Source organism: Balaenoptera borealis (assembly GCF_965194805.1).
Source record: "Balaenoptera borealis genome assembly, chromosome: 21".
Lineage (NCBI taxonomy): Eukaryota > Metazoa > Chordata > Mammalia > Artiodactyla > Balaenopteridae > Balaenoptera > Balaenoptera borealis.
Genome location: NC_138880.1, coordinates 31,437,159 through 31,462,828, shown reverse-complemented (window position 1 = coordinate 31,462,828; position 25,670 = coordinate 31,437,159). Strand labels below are relative to the sequence as shown.

The window sequence follows — 25,670 nt, the reverse complement described above, 5'->3', positions numbered from 1 at the left end:
GTCACTAAGACTCTGTATTGTCCGAATACTAAAATCACCCTACATTGCCATTTCTAGTCCTCATTTCTTTATATGAAAAATAAATTAAGTTGAAGAGGTGATGCTTAAGATCCTCTTTGGCTACATCACTAAGGTTTCTTTTCAAGGTTCTCCGCACCCACCATGTCTTACCTTCATACAGCCATTTCCCACTCCTCTGAACGTGGACCACTCTAAGCCAGCCAGATCCATTGATGCCTCACCATTGCCTTGATGACGGACTATCCCTCAGGATTTTACTCATGGGTCCAGCAGACACAGAGATACTTCTTAGCTTTGGTAAAGGGCGAATACACTGGCAAAGTGATTCTGTGTCCATATTCTGCACCAACTCTGCATAGAGCACTCCTCTCAGGTGCTACTTGGGTCACAAGTCCAAGTCCTCTCAAATTACCCTCCCTGACTTTGCTTCAAGTGAGGACCATGCTTACTTGATATTGCCTAAGAATATTACAAGAAGAACAAGAAAAAAAAAATGAGAGCCACTGCATGGGGAACAGAACCTCTCAGGAGGGAAGAGGAAGAAGCTTGTATTGTCTTCAATGGTGAACCCTTGGAAAGTGTCTACTTTGTGTCTGCTGGAAGGGAAGGGAAGAGTTCACTGCAGAAAAGACCTTGGGTTCACTGAATGAACGTTCATATTATACTCAGGCTGGAGCTTAAAGGGTAGACTCTTCATTTCTGGACACACCCAGGTTGACTCCTGCCAGGGGGAGAAATGTCTCCTGAATTAATACAGCTTAAAAATTTTTTTGGCTATTCCCTATATTTCTCTTTGTAGCTTAGACACCTGATGATATCTTTTTTTGAGGAAGAAGACACCCTGATGGTTTAGAGTACACAAATTAAGCAAAGATGCAAAAGACATATGCAGGGCTCTAAAAATTAATTCTTTCTCTCACCAGGTATTTTTAACTTATGGGAATGGAGGATACAGGAGCCAACTCTCCCCAGTGAATCTCCATGTTCAAATTTGTATATTTTTACTGTTCTTGCTTCTTTCTTTCTGTTTTAGAGGGAGTATTTCTCTTTTCCTAGGCTCTTCTCTCTATACCTTTAGAATCCACCTCTTTTAACCATACACCATTATTTATCCTCTTTCTCTCTCACGCCACTTTCTTACCCTCTCTTTCTCTACCAGCTCCTTTGTTATGGCCCACAATCACACTTAATTCTCTACTTAAAAATAACCTCTCCTTAACCCTTTTTTCCCCTCAAACCATTACTTCACTCTCTTTGCTCATTTATTATCAAATTTCTCAAGAGTCGTCTATACCGGTATATATTCCCTCAACCCATTGGTCCTCAATTTATTGCTTCCTGGCATCTGTCTCAAGAAATACATCAAAGGCACTCTCTCCAAGTTCAACAATGACTTTGACATCTCCAATCCAATGGCTTCTTTGCCAGTAATCATTTGATTTGATCTCTTTGCGACATGTGACTTGTGGGGCTACTTTCAATCTTGAAACCTGTCCCTCTACTTCAACTCAACATCCAAAAAACTTTGTGGATAGTTGCTCTATATTAGGACCTTTGGACCTGGTGCCTTGACAGATACATAGATAAACAATATTTAGTCTCTGGACTCTGTGCCCTTCACTAATGGTGGAAAGACACAGGCATTTGACATGGTAACACATTATATAAAAGACATACACTTTCCAATTTCCTCCTATCATTTGATTGCTATCTTTGGTTTATTATGGAATTTTTCCTCTTTCTGTTCTCCAAGGCCATAAAAGGGAACATCTTCAAGAATTTAATATTATCATAGCAATGATAATAATGACGATCATCATCATGATAGTGGACATTTATTGAACACAGACTACATGCAGACACCATGCTGAGCAATCTATACGCATTTATTTTACCTGAATTGTGCAATAATTCAATAAGGTTAATATAATTATCTGCATTTCACAGTGGAGGAAGCCAAGACTTAGAGAAGCTAGATAAGGTATCCCATCATCTTTATATATTTAATTCTTTCTGATTCTTCTCTTTTCCTAATTACTCAAATTCAATCAGTGTGTCCAGTCAATTCATTCCACACAACTGTTTGCACCATCTACAGAGCCCCGCTCAAATACCAACTCCTCACAATGCCGACCACCCTGGCTGAAAGTGATTGCTCTCTACTCTGCATGTATGCAGGGCATATTTTGTACTACACTTGGAGCTATTGCCAAACTCCTTAGTAAATGTCATATACTATCACTATTTGTGAACATTTCTTATCACCTTTAATAGATGGTGTCTTTTTACTTGTGTCCTTGTGTTAATGAGAAAGTAGATATTCATGTCCTACATTGCTTTCATCCTTTGAATAATTGGAGGTATTTTCAAACTAGGAAACTTAGAAAAAAAATATCATAAAGGAGAAATAATACCAGAAGAGTTAGGAAATAGAGAACCTCAGCAGGCAATGCAAAGTCAACAAAGGACTTACAAAGGACAACAATCTGAATGAATTTATAATTTAGCAAAAAATTTACAGCAAATATAATTTGGAGGGTGGGTTAGAGGATTATGAGGCTAAAGATCAGGAGACCAAGAGCTGAAGTGAGGGCTCTTTAGTTCCCAAAAACAATGGGATAAAGAGACAGACTTGAGAGCGAGAACCAGCCAGAAGGTAGAATCCAAAGTTGGTACGATTCAGCATGAGAGAAGGAATTAAGAGTGAGAGGAAGCAGGCTAGGAAGACTGCCAGTGTTCTGTTCAGGGGACGGGTAGATGGTGGTATCATCAATGGGGAGAGGCAATCAAGGTGGTGACCCCCGGCAGGCATGAAGGGAGACATGCTCTGGAGAGAGAGCCAGGCTGAAGATGTGACACCTTCTAACAAGCTCAAACTATTTGAGGAATTTGAAGCCTTAGCGGTAATGTGATGCTGTGTGCATTTTCCCAGAGTCTAAAATCACACCCAACAAGTGGGGCTGATCTCTTGACTCCTGAGGGCAAAATCAAGGCTATTACATCAAAAATTCATATAAGGTCACCCTAAAGACCTCCTACCTATCTGACAGCAATGTTTTCATCCCAAGAAGAATGAAGTGTGCATGACGCTTTACTTTCTGTTTATACTTCTACACTTTAATCAGATTCTTTGACTGCATTTCACGCTCAGCCCCAGTGAAAACTCACCAGACAGCAGTTCTTGGTGCTAGCCTACACGGTCTGCTGACTGCTTCTCTGAGCAGGGATTTTAGGGCATAAGTGGCTCTTAGAAAACAGACATGTAGTAAACTCATCAATGGACCAGGGGCTGGGGTGGAGGAAGTAATGTATCCAAAGGCAAGAGGACCCCAGGGAAAATTTTTGAAAATGTAGGACTTCTGGCACTCTTATATAATCAGAACTGATACTTGAAATGAACCTATTGGCTGTTGCTGAAATAAGCAATGGGAAACCATCAAATGCTTTACACATAATGACTGGCATCTCCTGAACTGTTATGTACCTAGCCCTGTAACTGGTGCTGTAAAGCATTTTTTTGTGACAAAAAGTATGAAGTCAGTATTACAATCTGGATTTTAAGGATAAGGAAATTGAGGCTAAGAGAAATGAAATAAGTTGGGAAAATTCAAGTTTGGAGTCCAGGTCCATGAGGCTCACAGATAATGCTAAATATTTACTCCACTACTTGAGGTCATTATAACTATGTTTTGTATCCGTCTTTTCATCAAAGGTTTTTAGAGTGGGGTTTCCCAATGGAAAGGTGAATGACCATATGTGGTGGAGAATGAACAGAAGAGGATTCTGGGGAATTGAAGCTATATCTTACCCACTCAACCCAGACCACAGAGCTGTTTTGAGATTTCCCAGATAACTGTCCTATGGAACTACCACCGTGACATTTACAATGCCAGAACACCAAGAGAAATTCAATCAAGTGATGAATTTGGCATCTCCACCTCAATCTTCCATCTTTAAAAAAAAAATGTCTTATGATTGCATACATCAGAAACCAGAAAACATTTTCTGTAAAAGACTAGACAATACATACTTTTAGGCTTTGCTGGTCATATGCTTTCTGTTGCAACCACACAACTCTGTAGGTGTAAGTGCAAAAGTAGTCATAAATAATACATAAACACATGGGCGTGGCTTTGTTCCATAAAACTTTATTTATGAAAACAGGTAGCAGCTGGATTTAGCCAGTGGGCCATGGCTTGCTGGCCCCTGGCATGTACTTGTAAGATAACGAGTGTGTAGGCAGCCTCTATGGTGACCTCAGATGACACCTACCTTACTAGAGTTCATGTGCCTGTGTAACTCTCTTTTTGCTTGTGGGCTGGCCTCACTGACTCACTTCTAACAAACAGAATGTGGCAGAAGTGATGGACTAATCCTGAGATTAGGCTATAAAAAGAGTGTGGGCTCAGTTTTGGGTTCCCACTTGCTCTCTTACTTGCTGATGCTGAGGGAAGCCAGGTGCTGTGTTTTGAGCTGCCCTACAGAGAGGCCCATGTGTCGAGGAGCCGAGGAAGACTTTTGGTCAACAGCCAGTGGGGAACTGAGACCCTTAATCTAACAGCCTGCGAGGCACCAGCTCCTGCCAACAAGCCCCCAAGTGAGCTTGGAGAAGTGAGCTTTCCAATGGAACTGCAGGCTGGCTGACAGCCTGTCTGCAACGTCATGAGTACCTTGATCCGGAAGCGCCCAGCTAAGCATTTCACAATGCACAGAAATTGTGAGACAATGTCTGTTGTTTTCAGCCATTAAGTTTTGGGGTCAGTTACAGATGTAGAGAACAAACGTATGGACACCAAGGGGGGAAAGTTGTGGGGTGGTGGTGGGATGAACTGGGAGGTTGGGATTGACATGTGTACACTAATACATATAAAATAGATAGCTAATAAGAACCTGCTATATAAAAAACTAAATTAAATTAAATTTAAAAAAAGTTTTGGGGTCATTTGTTATGCAGCAATGGTTAACTACTATGGTGAGGTATGGTACAAACAATACTCTATATGAGATTGGGAGACCTGAGATTTTCGGTCTCAAGGTTTTTGACAAATTTACTGTGTGAGTTTAGGTTAGCTGCTAATCCAGTCTGGGCCTTCCATTTCCTCTCCGCCTGCCAAAAGAACAGGGATAATGCATTTCTGAGGTTATTACAGGTCTAAATCTTCATATTTCATTTAATTGAGTCAAACCGATTCCTGCCTTGGAATGAGAGTTGTGAACTGGCAACCCATAGGTAAAATACAGCCCACCAACTTATTTTGATACAATTGCCCACGTTGAAAGGACTAGAGATTCTGCAGAAAAATCCAGATTTCTGGCATCTTCAGGAAAATTCGATGATTCAACCCATATTCTCATACTGTAACATCAAGGAGTATCCAAAGATCTCTCTCCCCCTTTACACAGAATGAGACCCCCCCCATGCAGTGCGGGACCCCCATGCATTATTTTTCATGGGCCTGTCTCACTTCTTCATAATGCTTGTCTCTGAGGGGCTTTAGGAAGCCACTTAAATTATGTGCGATCTTGCACTGAGATCTTCTCTGAAACAGAGCAAGGGTGTTCTCTTACCTTCTGATTATGTCTTGAGTCCAGGATATTGACCACCTGATGGCTCCATCTGCCCTGTGTGAAATCCAGCTGTGTCACAAGATCAGCATCCACGGGTCCTGCGGCGCAGACCCCAGGGAGATCCAGCTGAGAGCCCAGGCAGGGCGTGCGTCCAGTTTGCCACAGTTGTTAACATTCTCTGCTCTCTCTGCCACAGCTCTAGAAGACCTCTCATCCCTCCCACAGCCTTTATGGGGAGATGCACGCTCAGGTGCGCACACAACACACACACAGAATTACAGAATTCTCTCTAGCTCAGATGGAACCAACACCTGTCTTATATCCCCTCTGCCCCTGATACATAAGAGCCTGAAAAACTTCCCCTTTTTCCACCTCCTGCAGGTCTTCACTGCCCCTCTACCTGATGTCATTTATCCTCTAACAATCTCCGTGAATCCTTGATTTCTCTTTCCTTTTCTCTCTCCCATCCTTTCTCCTTCCACCTCCTTCCTTCTCACCACCCCCAACTTGACAGTCACGTACACATTTTTCTATTTATCTATGTTATTTGCATTTGTCTTCTCATTCTTTTGAGCACTAGGTCTCAGCTCAGAAAAAATACAGTCTATATAATATATGTATATATGTACATACAAACTTAAATTACTGTGACTTAAAATTTGTTTCATTTTGAGGATTTTTTGTGTTTTGTAATAAGCATTTCACAAGTCATATCTGTTTTAGGATACACTCTGGCCCAAGGCCAAATCTCAGCTTTAGCTCTGTAGTTATGTACACATATGCACAGCTTACAACACCTGTCCAGAACTCCACACCCAGCTAAGGAACTCTACAAAACCGACAAAAACGGGGGGGGGGGGAATCAACAAAATATCTAGATGTTTTCAAGCACAGTACACATTTTAGGAAAATTACTGATAATGGCCTGGACTTTATTCTCCTGGGGGTTGGTATTTTGAGTCACCAGACTGTCATATATTGTTGTGAACGTCATGGCGCACTGAGCAAAAGACCTCTGGGATGGCTAGGGTGGGACCCACTGCTTTCCAAAGGGTCAGATTTGCCTCGTCCAGCGGGTTCTCTGTAGCCTCTTCGGAACTAGATTTTGCTCGAGACAATGGTGCTCGGTGTCACAGGCTGCCCTGCTCAGCTGCCCGAAGTTTCTATTTAAGTCTCACTTCACGGACTCTTTTCATATCTGCCTCTTCCCTGGGGACACGTAGAAGCTCCAGATATCCGCCTGGAGACCCTCTGCAAAACTGCACCTGTTTACTCAAAAAAGGAAACCATAACGTGTACCCAAATATTGTTTCTTCATTTCAGTCTCCCTTGAGCGATCTGTCTTCTTCTGTTACCGCCCCCCAACACCTGTGTCTTCTTCCAATCTTTTACCCTGTTTTATGCATCACATTCACCTCTTCTCTCTGTCTGGCTCTTGCTTTCTCTCTGCCTTATTCTTCTGTCTCTGTGTTCTTGTGTCTGTCATTGTCTGTCTCCTACCTCCTCCTGTCTAACACTGTGTGAGTGTGTGTGTGTGTGTCTCCACAGGGCGGTCTCTCTACTTCTGCTCTTGAGGGGAATGTCACGGTCTCTGGGTCTCTCCACATCAGAACTCTCTTTCTGACAGGCTGCAGTGCTTCCAGCTCTTGGGACCACCTTCCCCAGCCAGACAAGGGGATCTCCTGACTGGGAACCTCCATCCTCTGGCCATGCAGGTGCCTCCAGATTATTCTGGGGGAACATGACCAAACACACAGTCCTGCTTCTGCTAATAAACCTTGCCACCAAGCCCGGTAATGAAAGGACTAGAGATTCTGCAGGAAAATCCAGATTTCTGGTAATGACTCGTCCTTTGAAGGTTCATGCGGAATGAGGTAACAGAGATAAGAATCAACCCTCATTTTCTGTGGGGAGAAGAGCTCAAGGGGGGAGGGCTTCAAATCTTATCTAGGACTAACCATTCTCAAATCCCCATGTGGTAGGCATAGGGCGGTGAGTGTGCCTTCTCTCCATATGAGGAAATATAACCAAGCTGAAATGGTCAAAGCCATGCTTCTAGGGGAGTTTACTCACTTTTTAAAAGTGACTGTTTTCTTGCTTTGTTATTATCAGCAACAAAATCTCAAGATTTAAAGGGATCTTCAAGGTCATGTCATAAAACGCCTCACGTCATGGTTGAATCCTGCCTCTTTTTGAACACTTCTAATGTTGGTGAACTCACTGTTCCCAAAAGGATCCCACTTTATTTTCATCTGCTATGCCTATTGTTTTACTTTTCTCCTTATTGAGTCAAACTATGCTTCCTTAAAACTTGTCTCATTGTTCCTGTCTGGATTCCTCCTGGTTCTCAAAAACTTCCCTCCCTTCCCTCTTTCTTCCTTTCTTCCCTTCTTGTTTTCTTTCTCTTTTAAATTAATTAGACCATGTCCTTTTTATTTTATTTTTGACTTCTTGATTTTTAAATTTGAGTTATAATTGACAAATAAAATTGTAAGGTCATGATGTGTACATTGTGATGATTCAAAGCATGTGCACCCTTTGAAAGGACTTCTCCCCCGTCTAGTTAATTAACACATTCAACACCTCACACCTTTATCTTCTTTTTTTCTGTGTGTGAGAACCTTCTTCCTTTTTTCCTTTCTTTCTCTCTAACCTTGAACACACATTTCAAATTTAGCTAGAGTGGTAGTGACACATGTCCAGCGGCTCAGACTGTGGTGATTCTGGGGAGAAGTGAGATTGGGCACGCTGGGCTCCTTTCTTTCTCCAAGAATTTTCACCTCCAGCAGAATAGTTATTTTGCATCCAGATTAAAGCCCTATATTGTTTCCCTGACACCTTCTTGAGGAGACTGGAGACTCAAGCCAGTAATTAGGGTTTCTGGAGGTCTTGGGAAGTCTACAGGAAGAGGATTTCAAACTTCCTGGCAGGCCGGAAAGAACATTTGAGCAAACTGGTGTGGGTTCACGTTCGGACCCGAACTACTAACATTTAGTCAACGTCCCCCTATTAGCAGGGGACTAATTATCTGGTAGAGGTAGAGGGAGTATTTCTTGGGAGACAGTTCCTAAGCTGGCGTTTTCCATTAGACACAAATCTCTGCTGTCACTCTTCTTGCTTCCACGGATGTCATCAAATGTAAAATGCACCATTTTTAAATGCATTAATAAAAAAGTGTTAAACTACGAACAATGTATTTTTATCACATGGCATTTTAACTTTATATTTATTGAATGAGCTCTTTGAAACTTATTTAGACATAATTATTTATTATATTTTGTGCTTTTATATAAGTGAAAAAAATTAAGTTTCCATATCAAGAACATCGTTAATGAAGCAATTCTTAGAAGAGTGTTTAACTTGGACTTTTTTCAAGGACAGTGACACACAGTATTCAAATTTTGATGATGATTTTTTTTTAGTCTTAAATGAAGACGTCGACAGAAAGTTTCTAGTCAAAAAGCAGAGCTTGTACCCTTTTCTCAAATGGTGCTTCGGCAGTTAGTTGGATGGAGCGCTGAAAATCTGCTCCCAGAGCAGGGGTTGGGGGCCTGTAGAGGCGTGCATCACTATGCTACCAGGAAGCGGGCAGCAAAGGGAAGGGAGGACCAGGTACCCACGAGACCCTTGCCCTCCGTGGGGTGGTCAGGGTGGGCGCTGGCCCCTGGAGAGGAAAATTGCTGGAGTGGGAGATCCTGGAACAAAGCTTTCTGTCATCACGGTGCTTCTTCATCTTTCTTTTCATGAAGAGCTGCCTCTCCAGCAAATTCCTTTCCCAAGACTCATGGTGTCTTCCCTCCACATGAGCAGATGCCAGAATCACGGGGAGGAAAGGGGAAGGACGAGCCAGGCACCAGGGGTGTGAAGTCTCTCAGTGAACCAGCCTGGGGCTCTCTGGCTTCACCTTTGCCCGACCAGCTGTTGGCGGAGCCGTGGTGATTCACGGAACAGGATGTTCAGGTGTGATGTTTGATGCTAGGTGTGGTGCAGTTCCAGGCGAGCACCATGAAAAACTGGAAAAGCTGCACATTTCACTTTATTGTTGTCACTGTGTTGTTCCAGGGAGGGAGCTGAGGAAGCAGAGACGGGGCAGCTACCAGCCCAAGCTTGTGTCTCGAAGCCAGATGAGTGTCTTCACCCTTCAGAAACTGTCTCCTTTAGCCCTGTGGTTCTCAGTGCCATCTTGGCAGCATTTAAGAATTACATATGGCGCCCAAGGCACCACCTGTAGGGATCTGACTGATTGAGTCGGGTGGATCCTTAGCTAATTCTGTAAAGGGACCTGAGCGTAGCTATTGTGCATCCAGAGCTGAGAACCATGGCCTCAGGTAGAGAATCGTGGTTCCGTTGCATCCTCTCCAGCAGCTTCACTGTCTTTTCCCTGCAGTAACATGACGCTGGCCATCACCACATCCCCCCACTAAGTAAGGCTCCGAAGGAGTGGCAGACAGAGAGGAGCTGCAGTGAACGCTGGTCATTTCACCACATGATCCCACAGACCCACTAACAATCTGTGAGAAGGAAGGCTAGCCCTCCTCCTCAGAGACAGAGACAGCGCTCTCGGAGGAGACATGTCATATGATGCACGTCACGTCAGAGAGGGAGGCGTAGTCTAGAGGGCAAACCTCACTCGGGGGCCCGCGTTTGTACCCAGAAAGATAGTGCTGTACGAGGAGAGATGCCAGGTGGGCGACACCCCGTTTCAGACAGAGAGAGCATTCCCTGAGGAGAAACGTGGGATCCTGGGCCTTGACCTCAGAGAGGTCAGCAGCTCTCTTTGAAGACAAGGCCTGGTGGCCTGCTCTTGTTCTCAGACAGACAGAGGTCACAATAAAATAGAAACACCAGGGCTTCCCTGGTGGCGCGGTGGTTAAGAATCCGCCTGCCAATGCAGGGGACACGGGTTCGAGCCCTGGTCCGGGAAGATCCCACATGCCGCGGAGCCACTAAACCCGTGTGCCACAACTACTGAGCCTGTGCTCTAGAGTCTGCGAGCCACAACTACTGAGCCTGCGTGCTACAACTACTGATCCCACATGCCACAACTACTGAAGCCCGCGCACCTAGAGCCCATGCTCCGCAGCAAGAGAAGCCACCGCGATGAGAAGCACGCACACCACAATGAAGAGTAGCCCCGCTTGCCACAACTAGAGAAAGCTGGCACGCAGCAACGAAGACCCAAAGCAGCCAAAAATAAATAAATTAATTAATTAAAAAAAAAAAAAAAAGAAAAGAAACGCCAGAGGATGGGCCATTTTCCTTCGACAGCCCTCTAGGAGGAGAGGCGCCCAATGGACAGGGAAGAGAGCTCCCCGAGGAGAGAGGTGGGGGGGCCGGGCTCCCCTCAGTCAGAGAGGGCGCTCCTCGAGGATAAGCTCAGCGGGGATGGCAGCTGAGAGTTTCAGAAGGAGGGGCAGGTCTCTCCGAGGGGAAGTGCGCTGGCTGGCTCTCCACCTCAGAGCGAGACCGCGCCCTGAGGAGAAAGGCCAGGTTGGCGGCGCTCTGCCTCAGAAGAGGAGAGGGCCCTTTATGAGGAGGAACCCCGAATGGCCGGCCTTGCTTCTCAGACAGGGAGAAAGCGCTCTGAGGAGGAAAGACAGCTCCCCTTTTCAGACAGACAGACAGACAGACAGAACTGTGTGAGGTGAAAGGCTGCATGCCTCCCTTCTTCCCTGTGAGAGGTTCACTGCTTCCTCTGGTGAAGGGTTGTACACCCTGCCTCTCTTCAGGGAGACAGCACACACTGCTGGGGACTCCGAACGTTCAGCGGCTTCTAGGCCCTGTTTGTCAGGGAGGGAAACAGGGGGCGGCTGTAGGAGTCCCTTGATAGCCCCCCACATTTTGGGGGCCACCTTGCCAGATGCCATCTGCTGAGCTTTCTCTTAACTTCCTGTCTTTCTTTTCATCTTTTCTCCTTCTTCTTCTGCCTCTGAAATGTACTGGACTTGAGCTACAAGCTCAAGACAAATGGTGGACAGGCCTCAGGCCCTGGGCTTCCAAGGGCGCATCGGGCAAGCAGAGGAGCGTGGCTGCCGGCGGGGGTGACGTTCGCCCCAGGTGTCCTCGGGCAGTGCAGCAGGGGCCCCAGGTCACTTGGGGGGCGCTGTGCCGTGTCCCAGCAGGTGTCGTGTCAGCCAAGGCCTGAAGGGTTTGGAAATTTTATGAGCTATGTTGGAAAATCGGCTCATTTGGGGGAGAAATAAATTAATAGTATCAGGATTTATCACCCACCTTTTCCTCTGCACTTGAATCTATTCCCAAGTCACAGACTTGGAATGCAACCACTAGGGAAGAATTTCATAAATAGTTTGGAGAATCAGGCATACCATTCCTAGGGAAGATAAATGACCTTCCTCGTGTGTTAATTACGCATTGTTGTACCTTTGTTACCTTAAGTTGTCACGTAACTCACAGACCATTAATAACAGTAGCCAAGCATCCGGGAATTCCTTGACAGGAGAAGCTATATCATTAGTTGGTTGATATAAATATTCTGTACATCAAAGATGTGACGCATAATCACTATAAGACGCTACAAAAGGACAGCCCTCTGCACTGTCCCATTTTTAACAAGCTTAATCCTGTCCTCTTTCTATTACCTTGGAACCTGTAAGGAGAATTCTCATTCGTTAAGAAACCAAGCATTAATTTGGCCATTGCCTATCACCTTGGTTTCTGTATCTGAGTGAGGGAAACAATAAGAGTTTCCTCAAGGAGTTATTTGGGGACTATAAATAAGACAAGTAAAATTCCAAGAACGATGTTTGCAATAAGGCGTATTTGGCAAAAGACAGCCATCCGCTGGAGGCAGACTGGTGGACTGGCTCTCCACTGCAGACTCCAGAAAGAAGAGGCCGTTATTCTTCTGACTGGCATGGACGCCAAGGCACTAGAGCCTCCAGGTACCCAAGGTGCTGTGTTCTGTGGCACAAGGAGGGAGAATGCCTTTCCCCTTTTCCATTAGGGTCTGCTGGAAGGATCCCAAGGCTGTATCGTTGCTGCCCTATGTTTTATAGAGTTTTTACTTCCAATTTCAGTCTAACCATTTCATTAAATGTGCGATTGGATACAGTGAGAACTGGGCTGGGAATTCCACCCACCTGCCACCCAGGTGATTCTGAGATAGCGTTCTACTGCTCTCAGATTAATGGCGAGTGAAGCCATTTACCCTTTCCCACTCATTTGTTTATCCCCCTAAAATGTAAGCTCCATGCAGGCAGGAGTTTTGTGCGTTTGGTTCTTTATTATACCTTTGGCACCTAGAACGGTGCTTATCATATAATACCTAACTGTTGAATACCTTCATGTTCACCAGAGATAAAATTCAAATCAATACAGAGCATATGTAAAGAAACACTACAAAATAAAGGTAAGGGAATAGTATTGGGAAGACTCAGCAAAAGACCCATCCTGTGAAAAAGATCCACTGCAGGAATAAGAAGACAATTCTGTCTCAAGTTTTTAAAAAACAAACAAACAAAAAACAGCATATAGGACTTCCCTGGTGGCACAGTAGTTACGAATCTGCCTGCCAATGCAGGGGACACGGGTTCGAGCCCTGGCCTGGGAAGATACCACATGCCGCGGAGCATATAGGCCCGTGCGCCACAACTACTGAGCCCACGTGCCACAACTACTGAGCCTGTGCTCTAGAGCCCGTGAGCCACAACTACTGAGCCCGTATGCTGCAACTACTGAAGCCCGTGTGCCTAGAGCCTGTGCTCCGCAACAAGAGAAGCCACCGCAACGAGAAGCCCGTGCACCGCAGTGAAGACCCAACACAGCCAAAAATAAATAAATAAAAATAAATAAATTTATATAAAAATACAGTATCTACCATTTATAGGCAACTGTCTACAAGGACAAAACAAGGTGGGATAAAATAGTAGGCAAGATTTTTAGAAAATGAAATGGAAGAGTAAAGTTTGTGGTACTAAGGAAAAGTCCATACTTTGGAAGCTGAACTAATGATGTGAAGATCACACTTGAGGTGGCATTCCAGACACAGTAGGAAAAAGACACAGACACGAAAACTACTACAGATGGTGAGACACAAAAGTCAGAGGAAGACAAGTCAACCTAAAGGCTACGGTATTCCTGAGAAGAAAACAGAAAATTTTCAGAGGAGATATAATGTGAATGGCGGTTACCAGGGGCTGGAGGGAGGGGAAGTGGGGAATTATTAATCAACAGGTGTGAAGTTTCAGTTTCGTAAGATGAGTAAGCTCTAAAGATGTGCTGTGCAATGCTGTGCCTGTACATGCATTGTACACCTAACATTTGTTATGATAGATATCACGCTGTGTTTTTATCACAATAAAATTACATCTTTTTAAAAAAGAAATAATGTTAAAATACTATTTAAAAAGAGTTTGTGAAGTGGAAAATTACTGAAATAAGCCAGTTTATAGGCCTTCCCAATCTTCAGATGAAACCAATTAAATGAGAATTGCAGTTAAATGTGCCTTAATGAAATGTTTAAGGCATAAACAAAAAGAAATAAGAGCTTACCAAAATCAGGAATCCCATAAGAGAACAAAAGCAGACCTACCCTACCTATTTCTTCCACTACACTAGATGCTGCCTGAGGAAGGGCGCCTTTGAGATTTTTAAGAGGAAAATTGTGTTGCAAGGATTTGGTTCCATGACTGATTATCTCTCATGGGTAAAAAAAGAAAATCATTCTGAAATATTCAAGGAATCAGAAAATATTTCATCCAAATGCTATTCTTGAAAATATTATAAAATTTATATTTGTTTCTATACTACATTGCATCTCTTTTTTTTTTTTTTTTTTTTTTGAGAAAAGGAATACCAGATGCTATTTTCTGCCTTCAGATTTGCCATGTTCCAATCCATTTTCATGTGTCCTTGAACAAAGGGCAGAAAGCATGACTGTGTCCTTCAATGTTAAAACTCTGTGGCTTTGCCATTCTGTTGGTTCCTGAAGTAACAGCTACTAGTGAAAAGCATTTAGTGGTTGGCTAAATTTGTCTTTTCCCTCTCAAAGTCATACTTAGGTTCATACTTACAGTTCCTCTGTCCAAACTGGCTCTTCACTTTTCCTGAAGCATTTCCTACTTACCATATGTCTATTTCAGCACATATAGTGTTTCATGATCCCCTTTTTATCCCTGTAGAAATAAACAGAATTTTCAGCCTTCACTACCGCAATGGAATTATCTCACACTCCCCTAAAAGCCATAGGGCAGTGTCTTGATGATCTATAATAAGACTAATTTCTCTATTCATCAGAGGCTTCCATCAAGTCCTTGGTTCCCAGCTGCATGAATTACATCAACACAGCCCTTGGGTTTAGACCAGGTGAAATAATAAACTGGGTCCCCACCACCTGACTCTGGCTGGGGCAGTTGTTCTTATTTTTGGCTGAGGATTCTTACCACAATATCCGCTTGAAATGATCTTCCCACTGACTTCCTCTCATCCTAGAATCCTTCTGGTGTGTCTTTCTTTTGTGTTTATTCCTGTAGCTTCTATTAAAGACAAAAATGACTAGTCAGAAATACCAGCCTCCTTTCCTCCTAACCCTGGAAACTCCTTTGGGGCTTTCTTTTCACTATCCTAACTCAGTTCTTTAGTTACTTCCTATAATCCTCCATATTACACCCCCCTGTACAGCTAACAATCATTCACCGGATCCTTGGGTAAGCCAGGGAGAAGGTTGGGGCAATTATTTATCATTTTCTTAAAGTCCTACACCAAATTCTTTTCTCATTTGTCTCACAGGTCTTTTTTCTCTTCCAGGTTTACCATAATTCATCACAGGAGAGCACGCCAAGCTCCTGCAGCCATATTTCCTTTGTCAACTGAGGTACGCGCATAACTTATGGAAGTAGGTATCCCAGACACACCTCTGTTTAATTGTCTTCACCAGCTGTGGTCATGTTATTGGTTTCCTAGGATGAACTACTCATTCATACAAACACAACTCATTGGGTTTAGGGCACTTTTGCCCACTGTGCTCATCAGGAGTTCCCCAAAGCATCAACACAATTATTATTAGAGTTGCGACTAGAACCCAAGTACCTGGCATTCCCAGTAAGTGTCAATTCTACTCACTCACTCACATACACAGTCATCCGCAGCTCACAGAGCCATATGCCCTCCTGCAGGGAAGGCACCCATCTCCAGGGTTTGTTGAGAAGCTTATCTTAGCCAGTGCTGTCGGGGAACATCCTGAGAAAGAAACGTGTGTTGTCTTAGGAACAGCAGAAAAGCCCACACCCACACGTTGAGTCTTCTGGCTCAGAGTGAGTTGGGTTAGGGTCCTAGGCATGTCCCTGATCTCCACCTGATCTAGGTTGCATCATTTAACTCTGCCTTAATTTTTCCAGCAATGAAACAGACATGATAACTGACCCGTTGCAGGAACCTTGGATAGACAGGCAGGAAGTAGTGACCAGCTTTCTCTAGGGGAGCTCTCAGAGCTCAGAGAAAGGAGAAACAGGGAGGAGGCAAATCAGAGAAGGAGCCCAGAGGAAGCAGATGGAAACGAGAGAAGAACAGATTCTCTGGGGCTTTCCTGTTCTCCCGAAAGTGTAAAAGGACTGGCCATGTGCTTCACCGCAGTGCCCGCTGGTGCATGTAGACCTAACAGAGCCATTTAATCAGACCCCTTAGGGAAGCACCCTCTGCCCCATAGTGGGGCTTGACGTTGTTTCCCTGCAGCCGAGGTCTTTCCCATCCCTGCTGTCCTCATTGGTAATACTGATGTTGCTTGTCTGACTCCAGGAACCTTTTCTGGTCCATCAAGAAACAGGCTGTGTTAATGCACTCAGTCTCCCTTCATTTGGACATACTAATTTTAATTTTTGTTCTTATTGCTAAGAGATTCCCTGGGTCCAGTAAGGTCATGTCCTATGACCCAAGAGATAAGGGCAGGCCAGCTCAGAGCAGGCCAAGCCTGCAGGTAGCTGTGGTGACCACTGCATGTGTGGACCGGAAGGAAAGATTCGGTGTGGTCGTTATTAATCACCGGAAGCCCAGTGGGGATGAGATTGACTGAGCCCGTCCTCCCTATCTCCTTGCCTGCAGACCTTGGCACTGCGGAAGAAGCAGACTTCCTGATGACAGGGCAGCTCTGGGGCATGGATGAGTCTGAGGGATCAAAGTCCCGGGAAGGCTTCTTGGGGTACAGTGGGCGAGCAGCACACTGTGTATGGATGGTGGGCGAGGGGAGCAGACAGGAGGCAGTCAGGTGTGTTCCAACCGGCTCTGCATCCTGGTGCCTAAAGGATCTCTTCCCACCAGGGGTACAGCCGGTGTCCATAATGCCTGGTCAGGCATCGGGGCCCTGCACTCAGCGGGCTTCCGGAAAAAGACCACCACCGTGTGACTAATAGAGCTGCTCGCTCAGAACTGACCCTGAGGAGCCAGGATGCTAGCTCCCTTGTCCCCAGGCAGAGCTGCAAAAATGACCCAGAACGGTAGAAGAGATCAGCTTTTACCAGTTTCTTATGAATCCCCAAGCAGGTTCCAAAAACCCCTCTGGATAACATGCTTTGATGTTTTATAATCTTAATGCCCAGGAAGTTCTTTCTTATGTTAAATTTATGACTTTCTGGAGGCAATTTAAGTCTACTATAGACTATCTCTGCCTAGGATCAAAGTAGTCTTTGTTTATATGTACATACATATTTATCCTTAGGCACATCAATTTTGTCTTTTTTTTTTTTTTTTTAAGAAATTCACGTTCTTTTATTTATTTATTTATTTATTTTTGGCTGTGTTGGGTCTTCGTTTCTGTGCGAGGGCTTTCTCTAGTTGCGGCAAGTGGGGACCACTCTTCATCGCGGTGCGCGGGCCTCTCACCATCGCGGCCTCTCTTGTTGCGGAGCACAGGCTCCAGACGCGCAGGCTCAGTAGTTGTGGCTCACGGGCCCAGTTACTCCGTGGCATGTGGGATCTTCCCGGACCAGGGCTCGAACCCGTGTCCCCTGCATTGGCAGGCAGATTCTCAACCACTGCGCCACCAGGGAAGCCCCCAATTTTGTCTTTTTAAAGGTATATTTAAAATTAAGAGTAATACAATAACAGAGTATTTTTAAAGATAAAATAATTTAAAATCACCAATAATCTTAACACTGGAAACTAAAATCTTTTTTTTTTTCTTTTTTTGATTTTGGACATATTTTTCACAATTAATTTTACATCAAATATATAAAAATTGTATCCTGCAACTTCTAAGAAAGAAAATTTTATTTTATGCATTTTTATGGTTTTTATTTGCTTTTATGTTTATTATACATAAGGGATATGGAATATTCCTTTAAGTATTGGGTTGGCCAAAATGTTCCTTTTGGCCAGCCCAATAGATCTAACATAGTTTGCTAAGATATTGCTTTATTGGAGTATATATCTCCATTTGCATATGGAGGCCATCTTCCCATTGCCTCATAACTTACAATGCTCTACAGACCAACAGGAGGACCCAGGGCCTGCTTACTTAGATTTATTTTTGTTGGTGGGTTACCTTTGAAAAGCAGATGGTGATGGGGATCTTCCCTGTCCTTCAAGATGTGAGTAAAATTTGGGGGGTAGACCATAGGATTAGTAGCTACAGGATAAATGGGGGAAGTTGCCCCTTATTACAAAGTGTGACTCCATCTGTGTTTTCACTCCTAACATCCTTGGGGCGGTTACGACAGCCCTCCGGATCTTTCCGTCATGTCACACAAAGTGCTCCCACTTCGGTCCTGCTCAGGGTTGCATCAGAAACACAAAGGCGCTGGTCGGCACTGAGGTTTGGAAGTGGGGGGAGATGTTAATATGGCAACTAACCTTCTCTCAGTGGATAAAAATTCCCTCAGTCGGGACTAGGTTAGGACCACCCCCAGCCCAGCCTATGGGCAGAGAGAGGGGCAAGTCTTCACTAGCCTGCAGGCACTTCCCCAAGGGCTCTTGGCGGGTAGGGAGGTTAAACAATGCAGCAGAGGAGGGGGGAGGAAGGAGAGGAAAGGGCATGGAGGCCCCTCCTCAAGTCCACCCCCCCCCCAAGGCTTCTTCCACCTTCGTTCCTTCATTCACTCACAAATACTTACTGAACAAAGACAATGCGTTAAGACGTGCTGAGCTCTGCAGTTTGGCAACGAAGGTACAGATGTGCTCCCTGCTCAGGAAGTGCGCCTCGTAGCGTAGAGTTAGGTGTTTGACCATCCTGCCTTTACCTTCCTGGACCAGGAGAGCAAAGACAGGGCCTGCCCGGTCTTGGGGGTGGGGGACCCAGCGTGGGACTCTTCCGGATTCGAGGACATTTACTCTCTCTCTGAAGGTGAGTAGATCAAAAGAAGGTGTCGAGGCAGCGTGGAAGCAAAAGGTCAGTTCGTGCCAAGGAAGACCTGGAGAGGCTCGTGTGGCCCTTGAGGAAGGAAAGGCCATCACGCCTGGGACTCCGAGAGTCAGGAGGAGAGGAGCGTCAGAGCGTGTTAGGTGGAGGATATGGGCTTTCTCCAGGGAGTGGGTCATCTCCTGCTTTCACACCGTCGGCTTTCAGGCAAGGGTTTTTAAAGACAGTGTTAGGGGAGAGGGTCATAGGAAACGTGCTCCTGGACCTTCTTCTAACTGGTTGGTGGTGAAGAACCAGGCCATGTTTCCAGAATCTCAATCATCGACCTTCTGGTTCTGACCAGTCTGGGGTCTACAAGCTGGAGGTCAGCATGTAACCACCGTCCACCACCCGGCTGGGGGAGCTCTTAGTGTCTGCAGAACAGCACAAAGACGTGCATCAGATTGTTCTCTCTCTCTTCAGGAGGAACTAGGGGTCCTGTGACTCTGTTGTTCTGATCTCTTTGGAACTCGGGGAAGGTCTAGGAGGGTCCTTTTTTTCTACAAACAAGAAATGGGGGAGATGGAGGGGCTTTTGTACCCAGGGAGGCCCTGCAGGGTCTTACTCGGTTTCAATCCCCCTTTTTCTTTGATACTCCTCAATTCTGAGGGGAACAGGGGCAGACAAGAAAGGAAGCAAAGTTTTGAATAGAGAGGTTAGTCATAAACTCAGTAAGGGAGCTCAGTTTTAGGGGGACTGCATTTCCCTCCAAGGGAGAGCAAGGTCTGAACTGAGAGGGGCACTTGTGCGATTGGGTGGACCCTGGGACATTAACGACACCCATGAACCCCGGGAGCAAACACAGCTGAGGGTGGGGCTGTTGGCTGTTGAAGTTCAGTTGTCCTTGTCAGGAGATGATTAGAAATACTCACGTGGAATTCCAGCCAGGGACTAAGGGTAAAGAGATGGGTGGGGGACTTGCTGACCGGTGCTCACATTTCAAATTATCACAATAAATGTACCTCTAAGTCACCAGCAGTATCACAGGCTCCCACTGGTCATTGGGGTCATGTGACACAAAAGGCCTTTATCTAGTGAGGCTTTCACTTGGCCTAAAGGGTCAGAGACTCCGGCCTGTGCTGTGGTTTCATCTCAGGGCATTTCCCCAGGAAGGTCTGGTCTGGTGTTGACACTTTACCCCTGACAGTATTAATAAAGGGCTTCTTGTAAATACAGGAAAACAGAGAAACAAAAACTCCAAGTGGCTTCCCGTCTTCCTCAAAGTGAAAGCCTGAATCTTACTCTGACCTCTGAGTTCTCTTTGCTGGCCTCCGCTGGCTGTTCCTCAAATGCACCAGGCTCGGCCCTTCTAGGGGCGCTGGCGTTTGTTTCCCCTCCTTGGAGTGCCCACTGCCCACCAGATACCAAGGGCTCACTCCTCACCTTCAGGTCTCAGAATCTACCTTCTTGGAGAGGACTTCTCTATCTCCTGCATCTAAATGCCACCCTCTGCCTGACACTTTGTATCCCCTCCTCTGCTTTTTCTTTTTCCGTATCATTTATCACTTTCTAATAGATGTTTTATTTATACACCTTGCTTATCGGTCTCTCCAATTAGGATATAGATGAGCGACCAGCGCGTGGGAGATTTTGTTTGTTACTGGATCTCCTGTATCTAGAACACTACCTGGGGCATCGTGGATGCTTCCTAGATATTTGTTGAATGAATGAGTGAATGAATGAGTGAGTGAGTGAATGAGAACCGGGAAGTCATTAGAGAGACTTAAAGAGAATGGTAACGTATGTAGATGTGTTTTTGCAGGGAGGGCTCTTGTTTTCTCCATCTCCTTCTCAGTCATCTCAACTTTATGCTTCCTTTACAGACTTTGCCACACACACATGTACCTTAGCTCTCATACTTAATCATTATTTTAACTCTTACACACACACACAAAAAAATCCAAAAAACAAAAACAAAAAGCTGCCTTGAATACATTTTTGTTCTCGCCACTTAGAGGGAGACACTGACATCCTAAGGCTTAATACCCAAGGCTCTATTGCTGACAGAACTCCAGCCAAGACCCAGGTGTCTGATGCCCGGTCCCTCAACTAGGTGCGGCTGAGGAACCATGGAGACAGTGGCATACTTCACTTTCTCCTAGCATCTCTGCCTGCTGTCCCAGCACCTCTGCCTGCTGTCCCAGCACCTCTGCCTGCTGTCCCAGCACCTCTGCCTGCTGTCCCAGCATCTCTGCCTGCTGTCCCAGCACCTCTGCCTGCTGTCCCAGCACCTCTGCCTGCTGTCCCAGCACCTCTGCCTGCTGTCTCAGCACCGCGCTCTTTCCTGGACCGCTTTCTCCTTCCTGTCATAGGTCTCTCTTCATCTCTCTTGGGGACTCCTCATTTTTCTGTGCCTCATGGAAACATCAGCATTCTTCAGTGCGTCCCTCTGAAATCTGTCCCTGGGTGATAGGTTATAAGAAGGCAGTTTCTGCCTACAAGTGAATGACTTTGACTCTTTTTTTTCATTTTTTAACCAATTTTTATTGGAGTATAGTTGATGTACAATGTTGTGTTAGTTTCTGCTCTACAGCAAAGTGAATCAGTTATCCATATACATATATCCACTCTTTTTTAGATTCTTTCCCCATATAGGTTATTACAGAGTATTAAGTAGAGTTCCTTGTGCTATACAGTAGGTCCTTATTTGTTATCTATTTTATATAGAGCAGTGTGTATGTGTCAATCCCAATCTCCCAATTTATCCCTCCCCCGACCCCTTTTCCCCTTGGTAACCATAAGTTTGTCTTCTACATCTGTGACTTTATTTCTGTTTTGTAAATAGGTTCATTTGTACCATTATTTTAGATGGCACATATAAGCAATATCACGATATTTGTCTTTCTCTGTCTGACAATCTCTAGGTCCATCCATGTTGCTGCAAATGGCATTATTTCGTTCTTTTTTATGGCTGACTTTGACTCTTTTATTTCTTGTCTCCTCCTCTCTCCCGGAACTTGTGCAAGTCCATCCAGGTCCCAGCTGGACATGGTGAACGCCGCCGGCTTCTAATCCGATGTTCCCCAGACCGGTCTAGCCCTCCCCGTGCTTCCCTTCCTCCCCACGTCCCGGGCGTCGCCTGGTCCCCAGGACTCTCCCCCACCCCATGCCTTTCCTTCTCCTCCGTCACCAGACCTGTAACCTCAGCCTCTGCAGAAGCCCCTTAATTTTTCCCTCGTCAGAGCCTCTGTCACCATCTCAGCCACTGACCACATCCTCGGCCTTCACTGTCCCAGTCATCTCTTACCTTCCTGCCTCTGGTCTCACACATTGTCAGTCCATCCCCAATTCTTTTGTTAGAATGAACATCCTAACACTCAAGTATGATTACATTCACTCCCCTGGCGCACCTGGTAACCTTCTCTTGTTTAGCCCTCCGACGTCTTTAGCGTAATATTTGTTTTCTGACAACTTCACACCATTTTCCTGCACCCTCCTCTTTTGGTACTTGTAATTAGTCCCTCTCCTTTGCGGTTATGCTGAGCTTCTCCCCATTTTCTTAGCAAATCATTCTTTCAAGTTTCCATGACTTCCTACAAACTGTACTCTTTGCCTGAAAAATCTCTGCTTCTCTCTTTCACTTAAGAAACTCCTAATCATCCTCCAAAATCCTGCTCAAATATCCCCAGGAATCCTTTCTTAATTCTCTCATATTCGTCCTCCCCACATTTTGGATATACTCACATTTTAAAATATGCAGCATTTTGTTGTTTTTATGTATTGAGATGTTCTTCTCCTCATATATCCACAGTTTCAATTCATTACATTTCTCAGTGTCTAGAACAAAAGTAGGTACTCAAAAAATATTTTTAAAATAAAAGAACAAATGACTTGAATGCTTTCCTATAAAAGTTTATTACATCCATATCTACCAGTAAACATTGTGTGATTTGCAAGGTATTGTACATCTCAAGCTAAGTCACTTTCTCTAAGATCACACCGAAAGATCACGTATAGCAGTTTTTGACTTTTCTTTTGCTGCAGTAGGATGTTTAGACTGTCAGGCGCAGATGACCAAGCCTCACCTCCTCTCTGCTCAGCTCCTTCTCCAAAACACCCGCATCTGGATTAATGGCCCAGGAGAACAGGGAGTGGACAAAGCTTTGGCTTTTATGACAACAACCTCAGTTTTGAGGTAAACAGCACGCATCTTTCTTTTTAGAGCAATAGCCTAGTTGTAGTTCCATATAATTACAATATTTTTGACATCTGCCATCGCCTCTCTTGCAGTTGACAACTTTGAAATCTGGTTCAACGTCTGTATAAAGAAATAGCCAACGTTAGCCTCTTAAGACAATCTCAAGAATCAAACACTGGTTATCTTAGCCCAAAGGGATATGGTGGAGGACGGCAGGGGATAGGAAACGGATTTCTTTTGTACATGGTCTATCGTATTGCCATGTAACCATTCTGATAGCATCGAACTCAGATTCTTGATTCCGGCTTAAAAGTCACCTTCACTCTCCCTGCAAATTCAGAGGCAGTTGGGAAGAGAAATGATGAGGGATGCATTACAGTACAAATGTTGTACTTTAAATAATTTAGAACGTTGTGTAGGGGGACAAATAAGGACCCTCTGAGGTAAACTGTGAAGTGACATGGCCCCATCAGACATGTACTAAGTGCAATGGTCCCTGAGGAAAGTGGGCAGAGCCGTCCCTGTAAGGGAGATGAGACATCTAGGCCAGGCCAGGCGAGCAGGGGTGGCAGAGGGTAGAATTTTAAAGAACGAAAAGATGTATTTTCTGCCCCTCACTACCTTATGAATGCCTGGATCTGCTACCTTAAACATGAGTCAAGTTACTTGAGTTAATATGAAATTGATGTCTCACTCTATAGTTCAAGCACTAAAATTGTTAAACATTAATTTTTCTCTTAAGTAATATATTATGATGACAATGATGGAAAAGGGTGAGGGGCAAGTGTTAAAAAAAGAAAAAACTGATGAACACAATGAAAGCAGAGGCACAATATCAGAGAATTAGCAATAGGTGTCTGGCTGGGGAAGGCTTCTGATGGAGACCAGGGTGCTCCGATTATCACAGGCGCTGCCACCGATTTGAGATTTGACCTTCAGAGTGATTAAATGTTAAAAGATGTTACCCTCTTCCTGTCCTAATTTCTTTCATCGTGTGCCTTACAATTATTTGGCTAGATCAATGAATCAATTGCTCAATCAATTAAATTATTTTCTTATCACTTCATTTTCAGATCAATAATTTTTTTTTCTTATCCATAAAAACCTGCACGTAGAGAATTCCCTGGCAGTCCAGTGGTTAGGACCTGGCGCTTTCATTTCCGGGGCCCCGGGTTCAATCCCTAGTTGGGGAACTAAGATCCTGCAAGCCGCTCAGCACGGCCGAAAAAACAAAAAACAAAAAACACCCTGATACCATCGCCATAATCAAGGTCATAAACATATTCCTCGCCTCCAAAAGTGTCCTTGTGTCCCTTTGTTTTTGTTTTGTTTAGTTTTTGTTTCTCTTGTGGTAAGAACATAAGACCTACCCCTCTTAAGAACTTTTCAAATGCACGACCTGCAGCATTAACTATAGGCTCTGTGATGTACAGCACACCTCCAGGATTTATTCACTCAGCATAACTGAAACTTTACCCTATTGAACAACAGTTCCATCTATTTCTCTACCCCTTTCCTCTGGAAACACCATTCTATTGTCTACTCCTCTACCTTTGATTATTTTAAATACCCCATATGGTTCATAGTTTCAAGTTTAAAACTATAAAATCAACTCCAGGTATGTAGCTCTGCTTCTTCCAAGAGAGAGATTTACCTCCTCAGACCTATCATTCATCTAGTTAAGCCCCAACAAAATCCAAAGATTATTTTCATTATGACATCAATGGCAGAGGACTCTAGAATCGTCTCAGTGCTGCTGAGAAATGTCATGTTTTTCTAGGTCATCCTGTGCCACAGCTGCAGAACAGTCATCACTAGGAACCCCTTTCTTTTGGGGATTTAAAACTCCTTGTCTAAGTGAGAGAGTGGTAGTGTATATATGGACATATAAACACTACCAAATGTAAAATAGATAGCTAGTGGGAAGCAGCCGCATAGCACAGGGAGATCAGCTCAGTGCTTTGTGATGACCTAGAGGGGTGGGATAGGGAGGGTGGGAGGGAGACGCAAGAGGGAGAGGATATGGGGATATATGTATATGTATAGCTGATTCATTTTGTTATATAGCAGAAACTAACACACCATTGTAAAGCAATTATACTCCAACAAAAATGTTAAAAAAATAAAATAAAATAAAAATAAAACTTGTCTATAATGTTCACTCCATGGCTCTCTTTAGTCTGCTGATCTACTCAGAATAATCCTGTCTGAAGGGAGTTATTGTATCCCTCCAAGTATCCTAGTCTCATGTTGAACTATGTCACTTGTTTTCAGGTTATTTGTGAGGTAGGTGTTTGTACCTTCTGGCTGTCCTCTCTAGGCCCCTCCAGTGGGAAACAGAAGTGGACACACACCTCTCACCAATCAGAGGAGCTCATTCTTACTGCACCTACACACAGTCCAGCCCAGCATTCGCCCTCCAGCCCCTCTTCAACCTGCATCTCTGGTCACCAACATGAATTCTAAAAAATTAATAAAACTAGTACCCTGAATTGAAACAAGAGAGGATAGTATCGTAGGTTCTAGAGGAAGATAGTTCTGAATTCACACAACTTTTCTGCTACTTAGGTGGTGTGTGCTTTTGAGAAAGACACTCTT

At 44.5% G+C, this 25,670-nt stretch overlaps 1 long non-coding RNA gene across 2 annotated transcripts in view; it reads right to left on the bottom strand.

Annotated features, from left to right (window-relative positions):
* Positions 1-8,838: 8,838 nt before the first annotated feature.
* The window catches only part of LOC309619440, a 64,368-nt gene continuing 47,536 nt past the window's right edge, over positions 8,839-25,670 (bottom strand). Inside the window, exons 2-6 of one of the 2 annotated variants that reach the window (XR_014238962.1) lie at positions 22,960-23,192; positions 22,619-22,711; positions 14,991-15,083; positions 11,821-14,723; positions 8,839-11,730 (exon numbers count right to left, since the gene is read on the bottom strand). This is a non-coding gene — a long non-coding RNA (uncharacterized lncRNA). The other variant, XR_014238961.1, reaches the window with a different exon arrangement.